At 39.2% G+C, this 27,877-nt stretch overlaps 1 protein-coding gene across 1 annotated transcript in view; it reads left to right on the top strand.

The window, feature by feature from the left end:
• JAKMIP2 (janus kinase and microtubule interacting protein 2) overlaps positions 1 to 27,877 on the top strand; it is a 129,700-nt gene that overhangs the window by 28,061 nt on the left and 73,762 nt on the right. The gene's annotated exons all lie outside the window — the stretch shown is intronic.

Below are 27,877 nucleotides of genomic sequence, written 5' to 3'. Positions count from 1 at the left end.
TAGGCCGGGGCCAGGGCGGAGCCAGCCAGCGATCATTGATGGCAGAGGCAGCGGCAGTGGTGGGGAGCTGGGGGTGCCCAGGTCCAGGCCTAAAGCCTAGGCCTGAGGCGTTAGGCCTGGGCCAGGGAGGAGTCAGCCAGTGATCTTGATGGCGGGGAGCATGGGGGGTGGGGGTTTCAGCCCAGGCCTAACACCTCAGCCAGAGGCTTTAGGCTTGGGCTGGGGAGGAGCCAGCCAGCTATCATTGATGGCAGCGAAGGCGGGGAGCATGGAGGGAGGGGCCACGGCCCAGGCCTAACACCTCAGCCAGAGGCTTTAGGCTTGGGCCGGGGAGGAGCCAGCCAGCGATCATTGAGCCAGCGATCATTGATGGCAGAGGCAGAGGCAGAGGCAGCGGCGGGGAGCTGGGGGTGCCCAGGTCCAGGCCTAAAGCCTCGGCCTGAGGAGTTAGGCCTGGGCCAGGGAGGAGCCAGCCAGCGATCTTGATTGCGGGGAGCATGGGGGGGGGGGAGTTCAGCCCAGGCCTAACACCTCAGTCTGCGGCTTTAAGCTTGGGCCAAGGAGGAGCCAGCCAGTGATCATTGATGATGGCAGTGGTGGGGAGCTGGGGGTGACCCGGCCCAGGGCTAATAACTCACCAGAGGCTTTAGTCCTCAAAGGGAGACCAGACTGTGGCTTAGGCCCACTCCCCAAGAGAAGCAGGGAGCAGGTAGTAGGACATCCCCTAGGGCTCCCAGTATGTGATGGGGGCAAGCTGGGCTGAGGGACCCCCCCCACCCCCCGCCAGTGCACACATTTTTGTGCCTCGGGCCTCTAGTTATTATATAAAAACCTAAGCGACCATTTGACCAGTAGCTATGATGCGCACTGACCACCAGGGGCAGACACTCAACGCAGAGGCATGGAAACATGGGACAGACTGATGAATCTCAGAGGAAAGGGGGAGGGGGAGGGTGGGAAGAGATTAACCAAACATCTTATATGCATACTAGAGGCCTGGTGCACAGATTCGTGCACTGGTGGGGTCCCATGGCCTGGACTGTACCCTCTCACAATCCAGGACCCCTCGGGGGATGTCGGACTGCCGGTTTCTGCCTGATCCCCACAGGCCAGGCTGAGGGGCCCCACCAGTGCATGGATTTAGAGGGGGAGGGTGGGAAGAGATTAACCAAACATCTTATATGCATACTAGAGGCCTGGTGCACAGATTCGTGCACTGGTGGGGTCCCATGGCCTGGACTGTACCCTCTCACAATCCAGGACCCCTCAGGGGATGTCGGACTGCCGGTTTCTGCCTGATCCCCACAGGCCAGGCTGAGGGACCCCACCAGTGCATGGATTTACTAGAGGTGCATGGGCCTCTAGTAAAGTAATAAAAATCAAAGGAATGGATACGTAATAAATACCACCCACAATTCTCTCTAAAGTAGAATTTTGGCATTCACATTCTGAAACTGGAATTGGTATATCTTTTAAAAAGCAGATATCTGATAATGTTTTATAATGAAGTTATCAGAGTTATTTTAAACATACTCTGTGCAATTTTTTTCAATTTATATTTAGAGAAGTACTGAAATTATTTTGGTATGCAGGTAAGGTTTGTGATATTATTTTATGTAGTGATATCCTAACACCTAATTTAGCTTATGAACAAGTTTGTGTTTTAATTAGTTGGGTTTTTTGCAGCAGGATATAGCTGTAATCTTCTTCCAGGTCTGACTGGACAGGGTGTTCTGTACTGATCAACTCCTCCTAAGAAGTCCATCCTATGTGAAGTGTTAGTTGCCTAGGATATCATAAAGGGCTGCAAAAAAAAAAAATCATCTCATTGGGCCTTCCAACTGTATATTATATTAAAATTCCTCCTTACATAAAAGGAACCCACAGCTCATTTTACAATGTTCCTCTTCACCAAGTTTATATATGAGGTTTTCACTTCAATATTGCTTGCAGCACCTAACTGGTTTGGCTGAGTGGATAGAGCAGCAGCCCGCAGACTGAAGGGTCCTGGGTTCGATTCTGGTCAAGGGCATGTACCTTGGTTGTGGGCTCGATCCCAGTAGGGAACATGCAGGAGGCAGCTGATTGATGTTTTTCTCTCATCGATGTTTCTAGCTATCCCTCTCTCTTCCTCTCTGTAAAAATCAATTAAAAATATTTTTAATAAAAAAATTGGTTGCAGTAATGATGAGACACTTCCCCCCCCCACCTGTCATTTATTGATCACATACTAAGTAATAAACAGTGTGCTAAGGTTGGTTGTGGAGATAAAGGCTGATATCAGAGCTCTAGCTTTAGCCCTTTTAATTTTGCCAGGGATTCCCGGAAGATGTGAGAAGAACCTGTATAGACTTTGGGATTATTGCAACCGTCCCATACTACTTCTAAGTTGTCCAAAAGCTTTGAGAAATGCAGATATGCTGAGCAACAGTGGGGAAGACTTGGTACTGTAGGGAAGACTCATTGAGACTATTGGGTTCTAGCCTGGGAGAGGTTCTTAGTCAACTTGCAGAAAAAAAGAACATTTATGGAATTGGCTTAACCTTTAGAAGTAAGACTATGACCATACTCTCTTATCACAGCTGCCAGGGTTACCACCCTAGCCCCTCCCCTTTCCCAGTAATGTTCAATCTGGTTTCATAGAGCACTGATAATATATATGCAAAAATATGCATATATGTAAAATATGCATATATATCTAATGGCAATCAGCTCTCAATTTCTTTTTTTATATCTGTGTAATTAATGTGTGTCATGCATTCTGATTATATAATTAGGCCTTAGATCTTAGTGCTACCTACATTTCTACTTTTATATGTTTTCCTTATAAAACATGCATAACAAGTACTCATCCATTTGGCTGAAGCCTGGAAAGCAGGTTAGACATGTGACTCAAGACAGCACCATATAGTTCTATGGATACAGGTCTGGTATCTAGCAAATAAGAACAACAAAAAAAGGGAGGTGAGCTTTTATCTCCAATAGTCAGTTGTCCTTGGAACAAGTACGTACAGCTCATGGAACACAATAAAACACTTACTTTTTTTTTCATTGCTCCCTTTAAAATTTACGTACGAGGCATAGTCTTTCTATGACTCTGGATAAGAAAGGCAGGGCTGTGACTTTTGTGGTTCATCTTAGGTAAGAGAAAAAGTCCTGTGATCTCTTTAAATTACAGGAAGTCTCAAAATGAGACTTTCTCATCCCAGAGGATGATCACACTCTGAATTTGATTTAAGGCTGGATTTCCCCCCACCCACAATGAAGGGTTGCCTCTTGCAGTATGTATGTGTGTATGTGTATGTGTGGGGTGTGTCCTTGTCTTTTTCTCACCCACCAACTCCCTTTCTGTGGTTGGAGCATTGAATTTCCATACCTCGAATTTTTCTTATAAAATTTACACTACTTAAACCCATTATATTTGTTTTGTAAAAAGTATATCTGTACATGTATGTGCTCAATAAGATACTTGTATCAACTAAGACATTTAAGTCACTCAAATTAATCCATCAAGAATCCTGACTGCAGGCCTAGCCGGTTTGGCTCAGTGGATAGAGCATCGGCCTACAGTCTGAAGGGTCCCTGGTTTGATTCTAGTCAAGGGCACATGCCTGGCTTGCGGGCTTGATCCCCAGTAGGGGGCGTGCAGGAGGCAGCCAATCAATGATTCTCTCTCATCATTGATGTTTCTATCTCTCTCTCCCTCTCCCTTCCTCTCTGACATAAATTTTAAAAAAATCTGACTACCTTTAATGAGAATGTTATTTTCCAATAGAAGAATGAACACATTTTATGAGCAAGAATCTCAAAGTCAGTCAGCAGCTATTGGAACAAATCTCTGGATGATACTTTAAATAGCTATACCTAGAAGTCTATTAAAGCTTAAATGCATTCTTGGTCAGAATATATACCTTAAAGATAACAAAAGTAGAAGAATGATGGAAAAATCTCTAACATTTTCAACTTTTGAGGACTTCAGTTCCAAATGTATATCTTCACCATCTCAGTTAAGGGAAATTAAAACCTCAGTGCTATTTATTAGAGATTTCTTCTTCATTTTGCCCTGCCTCTGGGAAAACAGTACTTGAATGTAAAAAATGAAAATTGAAATCCTTCTTTACTTATAATCTTGATTTATAACATTGAAAGAGCCAAGTTATAGCTGGGCTAGAACAAGACACAACTAAAAAATTTAGTAGTAATCATATGCTGCAGCTCTATAATTAATTTTATTAGGAGATGTTTTGACATTTAGGTGGGAAGTATTTTCATTCTACAAGATCAGATGATACTTAAATCAAATATATCAAAATGAAGCATAACATTCAGAATTTGTTATTGTGGTGACTATTTCTGGAAATATACTGGATTTTCCCCCTCCATTTTTTTGTGTTTTTTAATGGAGATTGCTGGGACTGATGTCAGATACTCAGCAAATATCTTACCTAATAGGAAAAATGTCTATTTCTGTAGTAAGAAGGGTAGGTGAACACTGATATGGTCTTACACCTCACATCTCTCCCTATCAGCCATAGTGTCTCTTCTAGGAAACTTTTCTTTTCCCTTGGGAACTCAGTTATGAAATACTAATACACAGCAGATATGTTTGAAAAATTGACCTTAAATTTCCTGAATTGCTTCAGTTACCTGAATATGTCCAGAAACAATACAGGGCTCACACAAAATCTGTGTAAAAGATTCAACATCCTATTCAACATTGTATATCTTTAAAATCCAGGGTTTTTCCCAGCCGGTTTGGCTCAGTGATTGAGTGTTGACCCCTTAACCAAGAGGTCATTGGTTCAATTTCTGGTTGGGACACATGTCCAGGTTGGGGTACATGTCCGGGTAGGGAGCGTGCAGGAGGCAGCCAATTGATGTTTCTCTCTTATTGATGTTTCTATCTATCTGTTTCCCTTCCTCTCTCTCTCTAAAAATCAATAAAAACATATTAATAAAATTTAAAAAAGTAAGTACGGGGTTTTGATTAAGTGAACTCTAAGATACCTTATAGCCATTAATGTTCTTTAAATTAAATAGATTTATCTTTTGCAATGACTAAAACAAAATTTTAATTTTAATCAGGAAATTAAATGAACTAGAAAACCTCATCTCTTGAGACTTGTATTATATTTCTTTCTTAAGCCAGGTTAAGGAAGAAGAGGTGGGAAGGAGCATTAGTTTATAGGAATTGCCTCATTTAATCTGCCTGAGGCCCAAGAAGGAGCTCACACCCAAAAGAGTAATGAGTTGGACTACAGACTGAGACCAGAACTATGAAACTCCTGACTGCTAAACCAGTACTCATTCTAATCCACGTGTTAACTTCATTATTTCATAGAAATCCTACCTACATTGAGTGACAGTCAGCAATGATTGCTAGAAAGTACAATAGCTAAAAACATTTAGTACCACCCTAACAGAATTTCGAGAGGGCCAATTATTAACAAAAGGTAAGCATTAAATATGGGAATTAAGTTGGTAGAAATATTTGAAAGATGATCCCAGTAATAATAACAAGCAACATTGGAGGCAGCTTTACTGTTGGAAGATCACTTTCATGTTCTGTAAATTGTTGATGTGAGCTTCGTACCACCCACTTTTTTCAAGTAAGGGAACGAAGGCGGTTGCAGGAATTTGACCAACGTGACATTGTTGGCAGAGCCAGTACTCACACTGAGGTCTGGCAGATGAGAAACACCTTAAAATAGAGACACCTGAATTGTAAGGATCTTGGGGGAGCTCTTATTTTGGGTGCTGACCCAGCATATGCAGAACCACAGAAATCCATTTGCAGGGATTCCCACTCTGCATGGTCAAACGAGTGGGAAGGCTGCCTGGGAGGGGTTTTTTGCTCTGTTTCCTTCAGCGGAGAATTGTCATCTCCTGTAGGTGTCTGCAGAGGGCCTCAGGGCGCCCCCTTCAGCCCCTCCCTTTACACATAGGATAAGTCAGGCTCTGTGTTCACACTCATTAGAGAGAGAAAGCAGTTTATTAGCAGTTTGTTATGATCTGCATGTAGTTTGTAAATCTTACCCCCAAATCAATTTGTCAATAGCCTTACCTACAAAGATGCTGAAACAGCAGTGGCAAGTGGAAGGGTGGAAACTATATCAGGAATAAATAGGAATACGAAAGGGCGTAGGGAATGGAATGGAAAATACCAGCAACACTGATGTCGTGCAGTAAAGGCATAGAGATAATGGCATAGAGATAACGGCAGATAATTCTTTGTTCCTTCCCTTCTTTGTCAAATACAGAGCCCAGCGTGGACTGAAGTTGCCCATTTCAGTTTTTCTGTGGCTGATCTGCTCTCACAACTAAAGTGAGTGATATGATCATGAGTAAAGGTGGTTTTTTCTATTTATTTGCATTCATTCTATAAGCATTACGTGGTGACATCGACCTGTCAACTATTGTGATCATCAATGGAAATGAAATGATTGATACCATCTCTTCCCTTAAGATCCTCAGAGATTAATGGATTTAAAAAAATCCTCACCTAAACCATGATTTAATTATGAGTAACAGTTTCGCACAAGCAATCTCTATCAATTTTAAACTCTGTAAGCATCTTAAAGATTTTAATTTTATATATTCCCTTGAAGGTGTTGGGAAGACAGAAGGATTCTAATAAATCATTGAAAGATCATAATGGCAAGATGGTGTTAGATATGTCAGAACTTCATACAGTGAAATAGAAAAGTCCAAGCCTGAGATTAAGAGCACATTTCAAAGCTCAGACAGACCTGGGTTTAAATCCTGATCACATGAAAAAGTACCAGCTCTGTGACATTGTGCAAGGTACTCAACCTCTCTGAGCCTTGGTTTCCTTACTCAGCAGGAGTGATAGTACTGACTTCATCAGGTTTTTGTGAGGATTAATGACATGATGCAGGTAAAGGCTTCAGCACCTTTTAAATGTTCAATAGCATTTGTCATTATTATGAGCAGCAGTGGTACTAGTGGGGCTAGTATATTATTATTATTATTATTATTATCTGAAAGATCCCAGCAAGCCCTATGTTTTCTCCTGTATCCACCACCAAGTCAGACAGGGGGAAATAGCCATATCTAAATTCTCATATACTCCACTTTTTAGAAGAAATGGAGCCATCTCTTTTTTCTGTGTTGATAATACCAGCTACGGATAGAATGCTAGGGGCTCCACAAACACCTGCTGAATGAGAACATGAAGAATTACTACAGCAAGGTGGGGGAAGGGCACAAAAATGGCAGTGATTCCAAATGAAGCCACTAATCTTTTTTATAGTTATATTGGGTGTTCATGGAAAAGCATGGAGTCACATGACCTGCATTCCTAGATGCCATTTCATCAGTGCTTTCTACAGTCAATTAAATGTGCTGAAAACAATTTATCAGACATGGGCTAGAAAATGAAGATGGTAGGAATTTAGAGGTGCAAATCATGATTTTGTATTAACCACCTTTCTTAGAGCAACTCAGGGACAGGGGAAGAGATCACCCATGCACGATCTAATTTTGCTTGAAACTGCTCAGTGATATTTAGTTTTGCAAACCCACGTGCTCCAACCATGTTCCAAGCTTTTCTGTAGCGATCCTTTGTATGCACAATGCACTGATCCTAATTGAAATGCTGAGTAGTTTGTTTCTGCAAGGTTCAAATTCTTGATACATCTGCTGAATACCAAACGCCCAGAACAATGCTGCCACACTGGCAGATGTGCAAATACATGTGTTGTGTCGGGTTTCTGCCCTGATACCAAGGGCGGCTCATTTCCAAATCATCCACAGCCCCAGATGGCTCAACACAAAATAGTTTTGAAATCTAGGTGACCTATATTTTAAACCCATTGTTGCGAGTAATTTGGAGGAAAATAATCTAGATTTTAAAAAATATTAAAAAATAAAAGAGGCGAGCATTGCTGTGTTCTCTGGAACTTTACATCTGAAGCTGTTTTTTCTTAGTAAACATAACTATAACGTGACCAGGACTTTGAGATACAGCACAAAACCTCTGAGGCAAACAGCATGGTCCTGAAGGATCTGCTGCTTCCATAGCTCCTATGAAAGCCTCGTCAAGAAGCCCTCCGAATAGTCCCCTTTATTGTGAGGCCTCAGAAGTAGGGAGACTGTGTGGAACGCAGACCAGAATAATATCATTGCTTTTCTCAGAAGGCTAAATCATCTACTATCCCCCAAAAGATTTCCTCCATCTTTAATGACATCTTTTCCTAAAAATTCTATGCAATTCCTGTTACCATCAAACTAGATCCTCGAGGCCTCCTTGAACATCTCTCCATTCAAAATAGAACCAATATTGGTTTTTTTTAATTCTTGTGATTTTTTTTTTAAAATGTGTCGATTTGAGAGAGAGAGAAACATTGATTTGTTGTTCCACTTATTTATGCACTCATTGGATGTTTCTTATAAGTGTCCTGACCAGGGATCAAACCCACAACCTTGGTGTATCAGGACAACGCTCTAACCAACTAAGCTACCAAGCTGGGGCTAGAAACAATAATCCCATTGTCTCTGTTCATCTGGCCTTGGAGACTGACCCTCATTTCCTGTTGACTCACTTTGTTCCTGTCTAACAAACTTGCTTTAATTCTTCCTATCCCCTCTATCTGCTTATATTCTTTATTAACCTAAAATGGCCTGAAATCACATAGGCTTGACCCACAGTTAAAAAACAACAACAAATACAAGTGCACTGGTAGGAAATCACCCAGCATACCACTCTGCAGAGACCATTTATGGAGCATTTTTATTTGCCAGGCATGATGCCAAACATAATGTCATGCACTTTGCATACATTATTTTTAAGTTTTGCAACCGTATTTTGGATAGCTGTTATTATTCCTATTTTATAGATAGGAAAGTGAGACTTAGGGATGTTAAACCATTTCTGTGGTCTTGTAGATAATGAAATGGCCAAGCCCATTTCAAACCAGGCACAGCTGACCTTGAAGTCAGCTTCCCCGACCACTGCACTCTACTGCTTCCTCTGTAAGGACAAACCTTCGTGTTTGCTCTGCTGTGCTGGCTGGCAAACGGTTCCAGGGAATAAATATTTCATAGAACAAAGCTTTTTATTTGACAATCCCTAACCCTGCCTTAGCCTTTGGAAATTATAACACTTTAGAGGACATAATGCTTGGTGATTTTTCTGTCCTCTATACTCCCTTTCTCCCAGTTTTTATTGATGACACTTGAGCATCCTTTCAGTTTCCTAAATGCTGTCTCAAACATCCTCTCACTTTGTCCTCATGAAAGATAGGAGGAGTTAAGCTAGGCAAGGATGGAATTAAGACTTTATAGATGAGAAAACAAACTTGGGAAGATTAAATGTGTTGGCCAGTGTCATGCATCTGTGGCTAAAACTGATGTTGGCCAACTCTTAAATCAGGAAAACCCTGACTTATACGGGAGAACTATATCTATCTATCTATCTATCTATCTATCTATCTACCCATCCAATCTATATCTGGACAGTGATTAACAAGGAAAAGAAAACTACTGATCCAACTCTTTTAAAAATCAGTTCAAACTGCCCAAACTTATAAAGACTTTATGAATATGGAGCAAGTACAGGAAGATCTTTCTTCTATATCATCATTCCATGTAACACATTTGAGTTGGAGTTTGAACTGAGCCTCTTATTAGCTTAGTTGGTTCAAGAGAGTTAGTAAATCACTCCAAATCTCAATTTCTTATCTGATAGAGTATTTGAGATGGATTTAAAGAGCTGGTGCCCATAAAGACCTAGCCTAATTCTAGGCACATAATAAGTACACAGCATATTAGATGCTATTCTATTTATTGTTGTTACTGTTATTGGGGAGCAAGAAAGACATAAAAAGAGACTGCTATACAACACCTTGTTTCACTATACCAAGCTGCAGGTGTGATAATAAATAAGAGGAAGATGACAAAAATAATGGTGCTAGAAAATGTAAGCTTGTCATGTTTACTTGGGTCTTTATTAATGAGTGTATGGCATGTTAGATAGTAAAACAAAACTACCTTGCATTATAAACACTCAGAAAATTTTTTAAAAAAACTGAATTATGGGTCAAATGTCTTTTATCCTCAGGACATAGCTCAGTGTTTAAAATATACTAGTAGTAAGTGTTCAAAAGAATCAGAGAATTATGAATAAAGAACTAACTTACTTGTTTTTATAATCCTTTCATTTTTCAGTGAGCCTGCCACAAAATAAGTCCTCAATTAAGTATCTGATGAAGTGAATTTTTTTTTTATAATAAACTAGAGGCCCGGTGCATGAATCCGACATCCCCCGAGGAGTCCCGGATTGCGAGAGGGCACAGGCCAGGCCGAATGACCCCACGGGTGCAGGATCAGGACCGGGGAGGGACTGTGGGAGGGCTCCAGGGCGTTTCTGGCCCATCTCACTTAGTCCCCATCGGCTGGACCCCAGCAGTAAGCTAACCTACCCGTCAGAGCATCTGCCCCCTTGTGGTCAGTGTGCATCATAGCGACTGGTCAAAGGGTTGGACACAGCATATTAGGCTTTTATTATAATAAATAGTATCTTCTAGATAATGAGTTGAATTTGATTCAAGGCCCTTTGGACATGTGGGAAATTATAAGATCATTTTACCACAGTATCTTCCAAAATTGTTATGCTTCTCTTCTTTTGGGTTTTAGACCATTCATTGTATTTTTTAAAGAGCTGAGATGTTTGGGATGCTAGCCCCAGGCTACTGTGAAAAGACAACTATTTATGATAGCTGGTGGATAAGAAAAAATGACTACTTTTTAAGCCATGTGCTGTTCTTTCTGTAATGCACAATGATGGTTTATGCAGGCTGCATAATAGATGAGATACAGGCAGAGCTGTTGTTGCTGAAAATAGCTACATCAAAAGGCATGGAAGAGTAGAGAGAATCATCTGGTGAATATTAAGGAGTATCAGCTTTTTACTATATTTGGATCAATTTTTACCTGTTTTAAAAAATTGCCTATGACTGAACACACAGCAATGAAAAAAAAGTTCTTTAAAAAAACAATAGTGAGCAACCTTCATCCCAGGGTATTATCCAAAATCAATGTTATTAACCCAAAGGGGACATTGTACTAGAACACACCACCTAGAATGTACAGAGTCATTGTGCTAAACTCCTCCTCAGCCTTCTTTGAAAAATTTTGTTTTTTTTTAAATCACACAAATGTTTCCTATTTTGGGGAGCATTTCCTATTTTGAGGGGAGTTATTTCACATGGTCTCCATGCTACTTTGAAAAGTCTTCTAGATAACATATGTAGGAGGTTGCTAATTTGTTGAGTTTTATTGTATTTTATCCTCTAAAGATGACATTTTCTCTCCCAGAGTAAGTGTGGGAAATGAAACTGTTTTGTTTCTTAAAGATTTATGTAAGCTAGAAAGTGGTATTAAAACCCCAGTATTTGCAAGTGTATAGAATGTTTAGCTAGTATATTACATGTCATGTTAATCATCATGCTTATAAAATACACATCTATCTGGACTTTGTGTATCTGATTATGTATAATGTATGATATTGTTTTTCTCTAAATCTGATATTAAAATGAGAGTAACAAGGCATAAAATCCAAGTAGCTTAGAAAGACTACCTATCAAAATGTAAAATTTATGGATGATATTCTAAAATTCCCACTATTTCCTTTCAATTCAATACTGTGTTAATGATGCATGGTTACATTTTTCAAAATTCAATATGTAATTAATTGCATAATATTACTTTTCCTCGCCTACAAATGCTTTGCTAATGCTGGGTAACTATGTCCATGTAGTAATTGACATAGTTAATTGACATGTCATGGGGTAGCAATAAATGACATGAAATGGGGTTGTGGAAGAAAGAAAGGAAAAGAAAAATGCAAATAAAAATGAATTGTCCTATATTCCACTTTCAATTTTTAAGTAGATAATTCTTTGAAAAAACTAGTTGTCATGGCATCAACCGAGCAGTAAATTACACATTTGTTTTATTAGACAAAACACCAAACTTGACGTCTTCAGCATCAGATGATTTAGTTTCTTCATTTCATTTGTAATGTAACAAAAATATTACATTTTTTGTTATGACTAACATTGTCTCATGTTATCCTTTCATTAGTTATACTTTGCTGGAGCTGGTCATTAGTGGAAATCATCAAAGATTTAGAAAATTAGGAAATCATTATGAGAAATTGTCAGGAAATAGCCACTGCTTACACAAGGAACTACAAAATACAATAAATTTTTTTTTTAAAGAAAGGTCGGTAGGGAGAGAGGGGAGAGATAAAAGGGAAGAGATAGGTAGAGAAGGATAGGGAGAAATAATTAAAAAGAGCAAGCAGCCCTGCTGGCGTGGCTCAGTGGTTGAGTGTTGACCTATGAACCAGGAGGTCACGGTTCGATTCCCAGTCAGGGCACATGCCGGGTTTCTTGGTTCTCTCTCATCACTGATGTTTCTATCTCTCTCTCCTCCTCCCTTCTACTCCGAAATCAATAAAGATATATTCAAAAAAATAAATAAAAATAAATAGAGCAAGCAGACTAACCTGAAATCTGGTATAGCAAGTTATAACAGCAGCTTGTAAAGATTGCACAGGTATTTATAAAACCATCAGGGTGAGAACTGCAACTAGAAGCAAAATCCTAAAATTAGTCATTTGCGGTAAAGTTGGATAGAGAGTGCAAACAGCAATTAGTTGATTTAAAAAAAATGTTACAGATATGAAGGACTCTATAAATATTTCACTGGCTTTAAAAAATTGAAACGTCAAGTACTTTTCTATATAGGTTTTTTCCTCTTTGTTCATATTGCTTTTGTGATGATAGGAAAATTACAATCAAGACATTTCTTTTTTTATTAATTTAGAAGTTAGAGCATCTTTTTTAAAATGTGTTTAGTGTTAACCCTAGTAATTACATTCTTGAGTTACCAGTCTAACTTTAATCCATATATCTAGCTTCCTCCAAGTCCTTAAAACTTTATTTACTCTTCTTGAATTATAAAATTATGTGCTTTTATTTTGGTGAATTGTAATTATATACCTCATAAGAAATACTCTAACTTTTAAATAGTCAGTGCTGACATGATCGGTTTGGCTCAGTGGATAAAGTGTCAGCCTGCGCACTGAAGGGTCCCAGGTTTCGCTTCCTGTCAAGGGCATGTACCTTGGCTGCGGGCACATCCCCAGTGGGGGTGTGCAGGAGGCAGCTGATCGATGTTTCTCTCTCATTGATGTTTCTAACTCTCTATCCCTCTTCCTTCCTATCTGTGGAAAATCAATAAAATATGTTTTTTAAAAAATAGTGCTCATTTAGATTTGCCCAGATTTTTATCCTGTTCTTATTCCTTTCTGTATTGTTTTTCTTCTGCCTGAAGAATACCCTTTAAATATTTTTACAGTAATGTCTACCTTATCTTTATTTTTAAAGGCTATTTTCCATGGATACAGGATTCTAATTGGCCATTACTTTCTATTAACATATTGAAAATATCATTCCACTGTTTACTGCTTCTCATTTGCTATTGAGAAGCTATTGGAATAACTCGGGTTTTTGTGGGGTTTTTTGTAGGCAAGCTGTCTATAATATTTAAGATTTTTAAAAATTTGAATTCTTGCCAGTACTTATTAAACCTTTCGAATATATGAATGTGTATGTTTTAGCAATTCTGGAAAAAAAATTAGCCATTATCTCTTTAAAATTGCCCTGCCCCATTCTGTCTCTTGGATCTTTCCATGGCTCTGTTGAACATATGCCAGACTTTCCCATAAAGCTTCTGTGTCTTCTTTCATATCTTGGTCATTTGCATCTTTTGATGTCTCCATGCTTTTGACATAACTTTCATTCACTGGTTCTCTCTTCTGTTGCACTTAAACTGTCAATGAAATCATCTGTTGGTTTTTAATTTTGGTTGCTATTTTTTTTTCACTCTTGTCATTCAAATTTTGTTCTTAAATCTATTGTATTTGTTTTTTAAAATATATTTTCAGGTTGCCTTTCAAAATTTTCAGACTTAATTTTTATCTCCTTGAATTGGACCTTTCTGATAATTACAGTATTTGAATTCTTTGAGTGTTTCTGTTGTCTCTGCTCTTCTTATGTGTGCTATTTTGTCTCCTCATGTATTGGTCATTTTTGGGTGTGTGCGGATCATGGTATTTCAATAATTGTTAGTAGAAATCATTTGAGCCCTGCACGTCATTTTCCCTTTGCCTTCCCAGGCTCCTGTGGACAATAGCAATCTGGGATTACCTTAATGTAAATCTGGGTTTTAGATGTTCTGGGTCATCCAGATGAATCACAGTTTTTATGGATATTCATTTACTTTGCTTCATCTTTTCTTTTCCTATGCAGCACTCTGAGGTCCCAGCTTAAAGCAAGAACATTTTACTTGGATTTCAACTTTTCTCGGCTAGCCCCATTAGTCTATCAAAAACTCAGTTCAGCATTTTAGCCATCTTCTTTGGATCAACAAATACTATCAGACCAAAGCCTCTGAGTGCTCTGTATTCTTGGCCCTAGATTTTTATTTCTCCCCAAATATCAGCCTGCTAATTCTTTACAATCTGGGTTGCTATTTAATGCTTTTTTAAAAATATGGGATGTTTTTTCCAGGCTTTTAAATTGTCTGTTGGTTTTAGTTTGCTCAGGATTATCTAGTCTGCTATTAACTAAGTAGAATCCCCAATGTATTTAAAACTTTACCATTTTTCCTACCAATAATTTCCTCATAATTATAAAAAGGATTACCTGCTCTTTTTTTAAGATTATTTTAAGTGAATTGATGGATGTAAAACCTAAGAATAGTATATGGTACTTAGGGAATATTCAAACAAATTTATGATTTTTTTCTAATATTATTGCTGTTTGTAGCCCTAGCCAGTTTGGCTCAGTGGCTAGAGTGTCGGCCTGTGGACTGAAGGGTCCTGGGTTTGATACTGGTTAGGGCACATGTCCGGGTTGTGGGTTCAATCCCCAGTAGGAGGGTACAGGAGGCAACTGATCAATGATTCTCTGTCATCATTGATGTTTTTATCTCTCTCTCTCTCCCTTCCTTTCTGAAATCAATTTAAAAAGGTAATGGCCCGGCCCAGCCACAGTGGCTCAGTGGTTGAGTGTCAACCTATGAACCAGGAGTTGTGGGTTCCATTTCCGGTCGGGGCACGTGCCCTGGTTGTGGGCTTGATCCCCAGTAGGAGGTGTGCAGAAGGCAACCGATCAATGATTCTCTGTCATTGATGTTTTTATCTCTCTCTCACTCTCCCTTCCTCTCTGAAATCAATTAAAAAAAGTGTCATGTAAAAAATGGAACTTTGATATTAATAAAGTCTCACACTTGTAAAAAAGCGTCTTAGTTGTTAAACTCAAAAAATTGAACAAATGTTAAGAAATTTTGTATTAGTATAATAAAAATATGCTAATTCTACAATCCTTGAAGTGAAAACAGATCTGAGCCAGCTACATTATATTATTCCTGGCTAGAATTATCTTTTTTTAAAAAATATATTTTATTGATTTTTTACAGAGAGGAAAGGAAAGGGATAGATAGTTAGAAATATCGGTCAGCTGCCTCCTGCACACCCTCTACTGGGGATGTGCCCGCAACCAAGGTACATGCCCTTGACCAGAATCGAACCTGGGACCCTTGAGTCTGCAGGCTGATGCTCTATCCACTGAGCCAAACGGGTTAGGGCTAGAATTACCTTAAATGTAAAATGCAACAAATTAAGTTTATGCAACATATTAATATTCAGGATGTGGTTTATTTTTGAAGACTTCCAGTTTTGACAATTCCTTGTATTTTGACTGCCTCCTGTCATACACACATTTCTAATTGTTAGCTATGTCCCTTAAAGGAACCCTGTCTAACTAGAATTACTTAGATTTATGAACTCAGCATAACAAAGAGTATTATTATTTCAATCCTTAGTTCTTAAAAGGGTTATTGCTTAGGGTTTTGCTTGAGGAGGAGACTGGGATGTGCCTGTGTTTGAAGCTGAAGTGGATGCCCTTCTGTTTCTTGCTTTTAAACATCCATGGGCATGGGCATATTTCCCTCATTGGAGGGGGTGGGCACTAGGTGCCGTGAGGTTATGGTGTCTAAATTGAGATGGATGAGGGAGCAACCAAGTGAAACATCCAATTCCCAGTTTTAAAATGTCCCCTCCCCCCTCCACTAACTGATATTGGCAATGCAATTTTATAGTGTGAGAGAGCCACACAAAGGGATGGGAATGAAGTCCTGTGAATGTATTATTAGTGGGAGGACTCCAAAATTTGTCCCCTGGCCTGTATGCCTGCTCTTACAACAAATTTCTCATGATTTTAGAAGGAACGATACACAAAATCTGATCATTGTCACACTTTATTTGTCAAAGAGCAACATGGCATTTTTGAGATCTAAATTATGACTAAAGCAAGGCTCTCTTAGAATGTTCTAACATGACGGAAAGCCTACTTGGAGTCTTTTGAAGTTGCATAGCGGGCAAAGAAATCTCTAGCAACACCTTCAAGTCTACCATTTAGTAAGAATTTACTATGTATCACACACTGTGGTTTATGTCCATGGTTTCATTTAATCTTCTAAAAGACTCATGAGATTAGTGATAGTACTATTCCATTTTTATCCCCGAGGAAACTGGGGCTTAATAAAATTTGCCCCCAGAGTCCATAGGTATCTGTCTCTTTAAACTGTCTGCATTCTCACCAGTATGCCACCCAGTTTCCATGTTTTTTAACTTTTATATTTCTTTTCTGATTGAAAAGTCTGGGAAAGAAAGAAACCTATCATTTTTATTCACTACTGAGTCTCTACTTCCAAACATCGTATCCAATGCAAAATAAATACTTGTTGAATGAACTAATAAATGAGTAAATAAAAAGCATAATTCACTTGATCATCACTCTTGTAGATTGGCAATTACCTCATTATGACTATAAGACAAATTTTTTAAGGTAGACCCACTCATGTCTTTACTGTTACAGAATGTTACCATTTAACATGTTATCTTTTCAACATTAGCAAACACTTTTCAGGAAGATGTAAGAGCCGAGAACTTTTGCCTTAAATAAATAGTATAGAGATTTTTATTTTTCTCTGTTCAGGGACGTTCATTTGTTACCTAGACATTTTACTACTTGGAATGTGTTCCTATAACTGGTTCAGAAATCTGCATCAAGATATAAAAGATTACCTTACATTTGCATAATGTAATTAAGTTTTCAAAGCTGTTTCCCATCACATCTATCATTTTATTTTTATGTTTCTTTTTAGCAGAGCCTTGGAGTATTTTAAAATCATTGTAAACACACACACACACACTCACATATATATACACGTATATCAAATAATGTAAAGCATTCATATTTTTGGAAAACTTTTAATATGTAAAACAAAGATTCTTTAGAGACAACCTAAATCAAGCCTGTTGTAAGAACAAGTAAACTGGGTTTCAAGGAAATTAACTGACTGGCCCAAGTTTAAGAAGGTCATTGGTAACAATCAGTGTGGAGCTTATGTCTCCTGCCTCACATATTCATTTAGTACTCCTTCGATTTTATTAAGCCTCTGTTATATGCAGATCACTCTATTAGACACTGAAGGATACCAAGACCAGTAGAATATCGTTGTCTTTAAATAATTTGTAGTACAATGAAGAGATGATGCATACACATTGATGAATAAAATGCAAGGCAGAGTGCAATCGGACATTTAAAAAAGTACAAACAGGAGAATAAAAGGAAAAAGAATAGAATAGTATTTTCACCTCCCATTTACTTTAAATTGATTTCAGAGTAAGCCATTACAATGTGACTTTTTCAGTGTGTAGGATAGACCTCAGAAAATATTTAATTTTTAAAATATCCTGAAATGCATACTATTTATATCAGTATATATATGTATATGTACTAGTATATGTATGTTTATATATATGTGTGTGTGTGTATGTGTACACATATCTATTGAGCGATGCTTATAGATCCATGTGCATATGTGTAGAAATACTTATATATGTGTAATTATAGGCATGCGTATATATATAAGTGTAGATGTGCATATAAATAAATATTTTCAATGGTTGTATATGTATATTTTTTTCAGTGTACAATTTTTGACATATTTTTCCAGTTTTACTGAGATAAAATTGCATAAAATTAAGGTGTACAACATAATGATTTGATATTGTGAAATGATTATCACAATAAGTTTAGTGAACATTTTATCACTTTAAACAGTTGCAAAAATTTTTTCCATGTGATGAGAACTTTTAAGATCTACTCTCTTAGCAACTTTCAAATATACAATACAGTCTCATTGTTAACTATAGTCACTATACTGTGCATTCATCTTATAACTGGAAGCTTGTACATTATGACCACCTTCACCCATTTCCCCCACTACCCCACCACCACCCCTGGCAACCACCAATATACTCTGTTTCTTTGAGTTTGGTTTTTTAGATTTTACATACAAGTAAGATCAAACCAAATTTGTTCTTTCTCTGACTTATTTCACTTAGTATAATGGCCTCCAGGTCTATCCATGTCACAAATGGCAGGATTTCCTTGTTGTATTTTTTATTGCTGAAGAATATTCCATTATATATCTGTGTGTATTCATATAAATAACATCACATTTTCTTTATCCCTTCATCTGTTTATGCATATGCTAACTATAGTCACCATGCAGTACATTATATCCACAGAACTTGTAACTGGAAGTTTATATATTTTGACCAATTTTACTCAAATCTGCTATCTTGTATCCCCTGCTTCTGGTAAACACAAATCTCGTCTCTGTTTCTATGAGCTTGTTGTTGTTTTTGTGGGGGGGGGAGCGGGTTAGATTCCCTGGATAGGGTGGGACAAAAGGAGGTTTATAGTTGTTTGTACAGGAAATAATACAATAATGAATAAATAATAATGTAAGAATAAACTCTGTGTTTTGAGTACTCAGAACGGTAAACCCACTTTCGCCTCACCCTGAGTGCAATGATTTAATCCTCACAGTGTTGAAGGAAGAAGCCACCACTCCACATCTGAAATGAAGAGTGGAATTTCTTGTTTGCTAGGAAGGGAGAACTGTTTTGGTGAAGTCTCTCTGAACAAGCAGAGAGAGAGCTGACCTTTTCACAGTTTGGGCAAGTACGGAGTTCAAGGCACACACTAGTTTGCGAGTACTCACAATTCAAAACCAGGAATTTGCACTATTACAAAGGGCTTCATGTCATGAACCTTTGAGGCCTCTTACGAATGTTGTAATTTTTTAAGGCATAGTTCATTATATTTTTGTAGCATTGATTTAATGCCTTTTCAGAGAAAAATAATATGTCAATTGTAAGAAACCCCGCAATTTCAGGAACATTGAAAGGCTGGGGGAGGGCGATTATATTAGAATAGAAGAAACAAGTTAAAACTGAATGAAAAATTAGTTTTAAGAGGTATTTATCCTGAAGATGGATTATTAAACTAATACTGAAAATATGTGTAGACAATCATAATTCCAACTGTTCCTCTGCCCACATTAATTGACTAGCTGTTAATTAAGTCAGTATTTTGACATGCACTATGCATCATAATTTCCTGGTAGCTTGCCCAAAATGGAAATTCTCAGTCCTCACCTCAAGTCCTACCTAAATCAGAATTTATGGAGGGGAGCCCACCTAACTTCTGTATTTTTGACAAACTCCTCAGGTGATACTGAATCTCTTCAAGGTTTGAGAATCATGTCTGCCACCCAGTGCTGAAGGAAATAGGAATCCTTCTTTAGGCCACACTCCTTTTATTATTTTATTTGTTTTTTATTTGTTTGTTTGTGTTACTGTTTTCAAGTTGACACTATCCTTCTATTGTCATTTGGAGCCTAGTTTGTTAGAATTTTACGATGTGTACCTAAATGTGTAAAATATTTTCATAATCTCCTACTCAATAATTGCACACTTCCAAGAGTGTCTCCAAAGGGATTTTTTTTTAGAAAATAAGCAAATATTTGTTGATATGTATACAATATAAATTTAAATCTCCCTTCTTTCTGACTTACACTCTTAGGAAACATTGCTCAGAAATCATCCCCGGCTGAAGCTTTTTTCTGACTTTCCTTAGACCAGTCCATGTAGCCTGCATCAAACCAGCCTGAGTTCTGTCCCGTGGAAGCATTCAGTTCACATCATGGCTCCTTCCCAACCTCTTGGTCAATTCATTTTGCTAGTAAGACTCTTACTATTTCTGACCTAATTTCAAGCACTGACTCATTACAGCTTCAGAATCACAAACCCACTGTTACATATTGTATCCTATCAACAGTCTGAGCCAAACATTTAGAAGGCGAGTGCATGATGGAAAATGGATGTCTGTGTATTTTTGTGTAGGGTATGCCACCAATGCTAGTGAAATGCTGGTAGCTACACATTGCATGTCGGTGTGCAATAGCATTATGGAAATTGAGTGAGAAAGTCTTATGGGGCATGGGAGGGGGGCACTGTCACTCTGCCACCATCTGGCATTAATCTAGAATTTCCCAAAGTGGGATATTAGATGGGACATGGATGGATTTTTTTTCTAGCAGTGATGTATTATTGTAGCATAAACTAGAAAAATATTACTAGCACACCAAAACGTTGGTTCTACACATATGTCTGCTTAGATTGAGGCTAAATGAGGTTGACTTTAAGGGGGAAAAATGAGTTGATTTAGAGAAAAATTAATTAAATAATATTAAAGTTGGCATGTGCATACAGTGACAATTGTGAGGGTGCTATACAAATGCCTGGAGTTTGGGAAACACTGAATTTATCAATACTGGTTGCACATCTCACATGGACACCCGGCCGCACTGAGAGCACAGTCCATTTCTGCCCTTCCTGGGACTCTATAGCTTGGCTTAGCACAATGCCTGGCACCTCAGATTAATCAATACATATGAAATCACAATGCCTGTACAAAGGCTTAGTTTCCCGTGTAAACATGTTCACATGCCTTACAAGAAGGCTGTGTGCGTTTTCAGTTAAATATGGTGCCAGATTGCCCTGCGGGAATGCTGTGCTAGGTTACACTCCCCTGCAGTACAGGAGTGTTCCCCATATGCATGCCAAAGCAATGTACTTAAATCAGGCTTTCCGATATGCAAAGCATAGAATTGTCATTTTAAATTGACTCCTTATTTATTTATGTATTAGGTTGAGCTTCTGTACTCTTCGAATGCTTTGTGTCACACTGAGTGACCAGCCTCCCAACCCTACCCATTATCCTTCGGCTAGAGGGTCAGAGCATTGCTGACCTTAGATTTCACTCACTATAACTCCCTCACTTTGCAGACCTGGGAGGTGAAGCCCAAAATGGAGAGGGTTTTGCCAAGGGTCACGCAGCACCTCACACATATTCTTTACTTAACAAGTGACCATTTGCTGTCTCTGAGTTAAGCACTCCTGGAGTTCTTTCCTGGCTCCAATAACCCACTGCTCAAGGTGCTGCAAAGGTTAGAGCTCTGGGCTTCAAACCCAGGTTGAGCAAGACAAGTCGTTCCATACATTCACAATGGGCTTATCTGTTGCGGAAGGCCTCCCAAGGAGCCAAGAAATCAGAGGGCAGTTATCCTTGAGAATAAAGAACACTCCCTCCTGCAGCAGCAGTGAGCAGATTCCAGAGAGATTGCACGCATCCTGGGGATAGCAGCTGACGAGATAAAAATATCACGGCTGATTTGTGTGCAGATGTTCACCTGCACCTTGTTATTCACACTCTGCTATGTTGTTAGTGCTATTTTCTCTCTCTACTCCCTCCAGTAAATGCGATACCCTTCAGAAAAGTGAACAAACACCTCCGCCAGGCCCCTGACTGCCTCAGTCACACTGCAATGCTGCTTCCTCAGGGAAGCCTCCTCACTCTACCCAGTGCCTTTCTCAAAGTCAGAATAGCTAGCAATACAAGGGAAATGAGTCCAACAGAGAAAGAAAAATGCCATCTGATTCCACTTACATGTAAAATCTATTAGAAATTTCACTGATCTGAATCTAAAAAACAAAACAAGCCAACAAGCAAAAGAGAAACCAACGCATAGATACAGAGAACAAACTACTGGTTGCCAGATAGGAGGGGTTTGGAGGGATGGCTGAAAGAGGTGAAAGGAATTTAGAAATACAAATTTCCAGTTATAAAAATAGTTACAGGGATGTAAAGAACAGCATAGGGAATATAATCAATAATATTGTTATAACTATGTATGGTATCAGATGGTTATAAGATTTATCAGGGTGGTCACTTCATAAGGTATATAAATGCTAATCACTATGTTGTACACATGAAACTTATATAATAGGAGAGGCCCAGTGCACGGATTTGTGCACCAGTGGGGTCCCTCAGCCTGGCCTGCGCCCTCTCACAATCCGGGACCCCGTGGGGGATGTCAGACTTCCGGTTTCAGCCCGATCCTCACAGGCCAGGCCGAGGACCTCACCGGTGCACAAATCCATGCACTGGGCCTCTAGTATGCATATAAAATCTTTGGTTAATCTCTTCCCGCCCTTCCCCCTCCTCCCTTTCCTCTGAGATTCATCAATCTGTTCTATGTTTCCATGCACTGACCACCAGAGGGCTGTGCGTTGAGCGTCTGCCCTCTGGTGGTCAGTGCATGTCATAGCTACCAATTGAACAGTCAGCCAGTTGCTTAGGCTTATATATGTATAGACTAGAGGCCCTGTGCCCTCTCACAGTCTGACAGTCTGGGACCCCTCGGGGGATGACCATCTGCTGGCTGAGGCCTGCTCCCCAGGGGATTGGGCCTAAGCTGGCAATCAGACATTCCTCTGGCAGCCCAGCAGCCCTCGGGGGATGTCCACTGGTTTGTTATCAGATATTCCAGTTGGTCTCCCATGGAGAAGCTGATTGGCTATTAATGGATAATTTAGTCCTCTGGGAGAATGAACCAGTCCTCCTGGTTGTCTTTCCTTTTACCTTGCTCCTTCTCTGATGTTGTCCTCTTTAGCAGGAAAGTCCATAGTAGGGGGAAGCAAGGAGAGAAAGGGAAAGTCCAGCACCTTCTCTTCTTGAGAAAAGAAAGTGTGGGAGACCTGGGCGTGAGCCTGGGGTCTACCATTCACTCACTGTGGGACTCGGAACAAGCGTTTCCCTGGGTATCCTCTTCATCTCAGAAGTTCTTTCCTGTGAAACTCCTATTCTATTGCAAACAAATTTTATCCATTTCAGATTTTCCCAAGTGTATTTGACAGTAGTTGTCCTTTCACAAGTGACAGAAACATGTCAGTTTCAGTAAACCTCATACCACATAGAACAGACTGTTGAGCATCCCTGGCATTTGGTATCTGCTTACTAACTTTTGCCCAACCTCCAAAGGGACACACCTTAACATCCTTTTTGTGATGACCTAATTTTGTTCAGATAAGGAAAGTTAAGACAGGTAGCAACCTGTATATTGGGAAGCTCTTCCTAGAACATTGTTGTTTTTTTTCGTCTCTCCTTTCAAATGGAAGCAAATATCATAATAATTATATTCAGATTTTAGATATGGGATCTTTTGTGGCCTTAAAATGTATAATATCATAGAAGTATGTATTATTCAACATAATGTTTTGCTTATATAACTTATGTCTCCGATGTAGACCCTTGAATTAGTCAAGCAAGTATGCCAAATGTTAATCCTCAATGCCTATCAGTCAGTATCCAATAAATGAGTATAAATGAGGGGGAAAGTCTCTGGCTAACCTCTCTCTCTCTCTCTCTCTCTCTCTCTCTCTCACACACACACACACACACACACACACACACACACACACTCACACATGCCCAGATTTTGTCCTTCCCTTTGTTCTTTGTTTTTGTCTGGCTCTTTAGGAAATGAAAGAAAAGAGAGAAGCAAGCCTTCCTTTGATGGTCAGAAGTTAGAGAACAACAGAAAGATCTAGTTCCAGGGCACAGGCTAGGGCTGCTGCAGTTGAAGCGCTGCTATTTTCATGAGATAATGCCATAAGGAGAAACCCTATCATCTGACTCTCCCTAGACTGGAAATATGGTAACTGTAGCCAAGCAGCAGACGGAGAGAAGCCACAATAAATTCCACCACCTCCAGCCTGAGGAAAGAAAGTGCCTCCTTGAGCGTGTTCTACCTTGTGGTGTGGGTATGGAAGGAAACTCTTCAATCGGAGCCAGTTTGCTTTACCTTTTAGATCCTCTCAGCCAATTTATCGTTTTTTCTTTGTTTAAGCTTGTGTTAAAGAGCACTTAAGTTAGCTGGATTGGTAGTGATCTATAAACTGCCAAATTTAGTACTATCACTCTACAAGAATCCTGAGTGTTGATACTTATGTCCCCAGCTTGGTTCAACTCTGACTAGATCATGAATACGTATTCCCAATTTAAATTTTAGAATAAGGAGAGAATGTCCTCATTCTGCATCTAAGACCGGTCACTTAGAAAACAAATTGGCCGGCTTGCATGCGCTTCTCTGATCCTGTGAACAACAAGGAAGAATGACTCTGAGCCGTAGTAAGAGATAAAGGCTCGGGAAAGAATCTCACAAGGAGGCGTAAAAGGAAGGCACATTGGGGAGGCCTGGGCGGCCAAGTCACACATCAGGCTGTAGAAGCTGCAGATGGAAATTGCCAGCCTCAAGAAGGGAGGGAGGGAGGGAGAGAGGGAGGGAGGATGACAAACTGGCTTTGACAGGCATGTTCCTATCTATTTCGCAAGACAGTCATAGGAACTGTAGGAATCTTGGGGTGGCTCGTTCTCCTGCGTGGCTTCTCCATCTCAGGACATTCTGGCCTGGGGTGATGCCTGCTTGTGGTGCAGACCGCCCACCGAGGAGCTCCGTTCCTATTTTAGCTGCCCCTAATATGACTGTGATCCCAAAATTTGCCACAAAGACAAGATAGGAAACACCCAGAAAAAAATAGTCAGCTGCCGGCATCCTTGGAAAATGAACTTTATCTTCTCTAGCCCAAATAGAACCTTAAAGAAATTGTTTAAACCCCAGTACTTTTCCAGTGGAGGTAGGAGCCACTGCCAGCAAATTCGACCTTAAATCTGAGATGGGAAGACGGTGATCCTTTTTGGCACCAAGAGAACAACGAAGTTCTAGCGTGGCTGTTCTGTTCAAGAATTTAAATATATGAATTGGCCACAAAATTCTTCAACAAAGAAGTCACTGAAAATGTTGGTAGGAGGAATTATTTCTTTGAAAAGGACCAAACATCACAGATATGCATAGTGGATTGGACTTTCTCCTAAAATCTGATTTGTCTGATCACAAGTTCAGCCCCCAAATTAATTGTAATTCTGAGTCTTTAAACCATTCTGTTAACCTGAGTTTTTAATAATCCTTTGACATTTTGACTAAAACTAAAGTGCAAAAACTTGAATTTTAAACATTACCATGAAAATAAATTAATGCCTTCAAAAGAATGGAAATAGGGCACTTTAATTTATTTTTTTGACACTTTTAATGCTCCCTACTCCCTTGCCAAAAATAAAGATTAATTAAGCTTTTAGAATTTTTTGTTTCAAAGAAATGTGTTTGCAAAATCCCTTTGCCATCCCTAACTCCACCATCACTCACCTCCCTTTGCTGTTCATTGCTTTCTAATTCTGAAAGATGAAAAAGAAAAATGACTTGTAATTTGTACTTACAACATTGATAGATGAGATTATATCAATGACTACTCACCATGGTCTCTTCCAAAATCATATGTCTAATAGCAATAATAATGCTAAAATGTATTGAGTTTTACGAGGTGCCAATTCCTCTTGCATATTTAGCTTATTCCATCCAATGACAGCCCCATGAGACAGAAATTAAAAGCTGGCCAGAGAGAAGTTAGGTAATATGTCCAAGGTCATACAGTAAGTGGTTAGAGCTGATCTTTAAGTCTTGGGTTTTGCCCTTAACCATTATGCAACATTGTTTTTCTGTAATTTTTAAAATGTAAGAGTATATGAATATGTTTATAAAAAGGTAATTCTAAAGACAGAAAAAAGTATGATTTTTACTGTTTGTATCAAATAATAATTGTCTACTATTTTGGATTCTATGCAAAATTGATGGGACAAATAATTATTATTGTGCTGTTTGATAAGAAGACAATGATAAACAACATCCAAATTCTCTCACTTATAGAAAGAAATTATTTATTTTTCACAGTTTTATAGTATTTATCATCAGTGTAGGTGTTGACAGTTTTTCCTGATGTTATGAACTGTTTTGTAAATCTTACCATTCCCCACAGACTTTTAAAAAGACAAATGCTCTGACTCTAAGTTGACAAAGGCGAGAGAATGAAAGAGAGGGGCAGAATGAGGGAATGAGTGAGAGAGAAGGAACAAGAAAGGAAAGAGGAAAGGAAGATGTTTGTTTTGCTTTCAGATGGACCCCTTTTCCATACCCCCAACCTTAAGGCCAAATTAGAAGTGCTAGACTCTCTTCTTGCCATTCATCAGTTCATTCATTCATGAGGAAAGGAAGATGTTTGTTTTGCTTTCAGATGTTTGTTTTGCTTTTCCATAACCCCAACCTTAAGGCCAAAATTACAAGTGCTAGACTCTCTTCTTGCCATTCATCAATTCATTCATTCACCATCTAGGTGACACATATCCTGTGACCCTCCCATGAAACAAATACCTTTAACCCAGTGGTTCTCAACCTTCTGGCCCTTTAAATACAGTTCCTCATATTTTTACCCAACCATAAAATTATTTTCATTGCTACTTTGTAACTGTAATGTTGCTACTTTTATGAATCATAATGTAAATATCTGATATGCAGGATGGTCTTAGGCGACCCCTGTGAAAGGATCATTCGACCACCAAAGGGGTCGCGACCCACAGGTTGAGAACCACTGTTCTAGAAGAACCTGTCCTGTCCTGTCCTGGAAAAACCAGGAAGGCTCTGTATTAGTTTCCTATGGCTGCTGCAACAAATTACCACAAACTGGGTATCTTAAAACAGCAGAAATGTATTCTCTCTTCATTCTGGAAGCCAGAAGTCTGAAATTAGGTGTCGCCAGCATGGGCTCTTTCTGGAGGCTCTGAAGAGACTCTTCCATGCCTCTCTCCTAGCTTCTGGTGGTTGCTGCCAGTCTTTGGTGTTCCTTGTCTTGTAAAGGCATCACTTCAATCTTTATCTCCAGCCTCATGTGGCATTCTCTCCAGTGTATCTGTTTTTTGTGTGTAAAGTTTTCTTTTCTTAAATGGACACTCGTCATTGGATTAGGGCTAATCTGAATCCAATATGACCTTAACTTGTTTATCTCTACAAAGTCTCTATTTCCAAATAAGGTTACATTCATAGGTGCTGGGAGATGCCTCATGTGGCATTCTCTCCAGTGTATCTGTTTGTTTGTGTGTGAAGTTTTCTTTTCTTAAATGGACACTGGTCATTGGATTAGGGCTAATCTGAATCTAACATGACCTTAACTTGTTTATCTCTACAAAGTCTCTATTTCCAAATAAGGTTACATTCATAGGTGCTGGGAGTTAGGACTTGACCACATTTTTAGGTAACACAACTCAACCTACAGCGCCTTCCTTGAGTCAAGTACATTTGAGCTGATTTTTAACTGGAATGAGAGGACCTTGCAAAGGGAATGGAATATGCAAAGGTCCTGGGGCAGGAGGGAACATTGTATCTGATGACTTAAAAAAGGGACACAGAGACAGACATTCACAGTGAAATATAGGAGCAAAGAAACTCAAGAACATGTTCCTCCTGGTGTGGCACATAGGCTCCCACAGTGACTCCCCTAACACAGGTGTGAACAATCACAAAACAAATAAGTCCAATTCAGGTGCTCCTTCTGCATCTCGCTAGTCAACCAGCACCGCCATGTGCCCTGGAGTAGAATGAGGGGAAAGACTTTCCTATGGGAGAGAAAGTCCACCTGCTA

Source organism: Myotis davidii, unplaced genomic scaffold, assembly GCF_000327345.1.
Source record: "Myotis davidii unplaced genomic scaffold, ASM32734v1 scaffold89, whole genome shotgun sequence".
In the NCBI taxonomy this organism is placed as follows: Eukaryota; Metazoa; Chordata; class Mammalia; order Chiroptera; family Vespertilionidae; genus Myotis; species Myotis davidii.
This window is presented reverse-complemented; position numbering and strand designations above follow the sequence as displayed.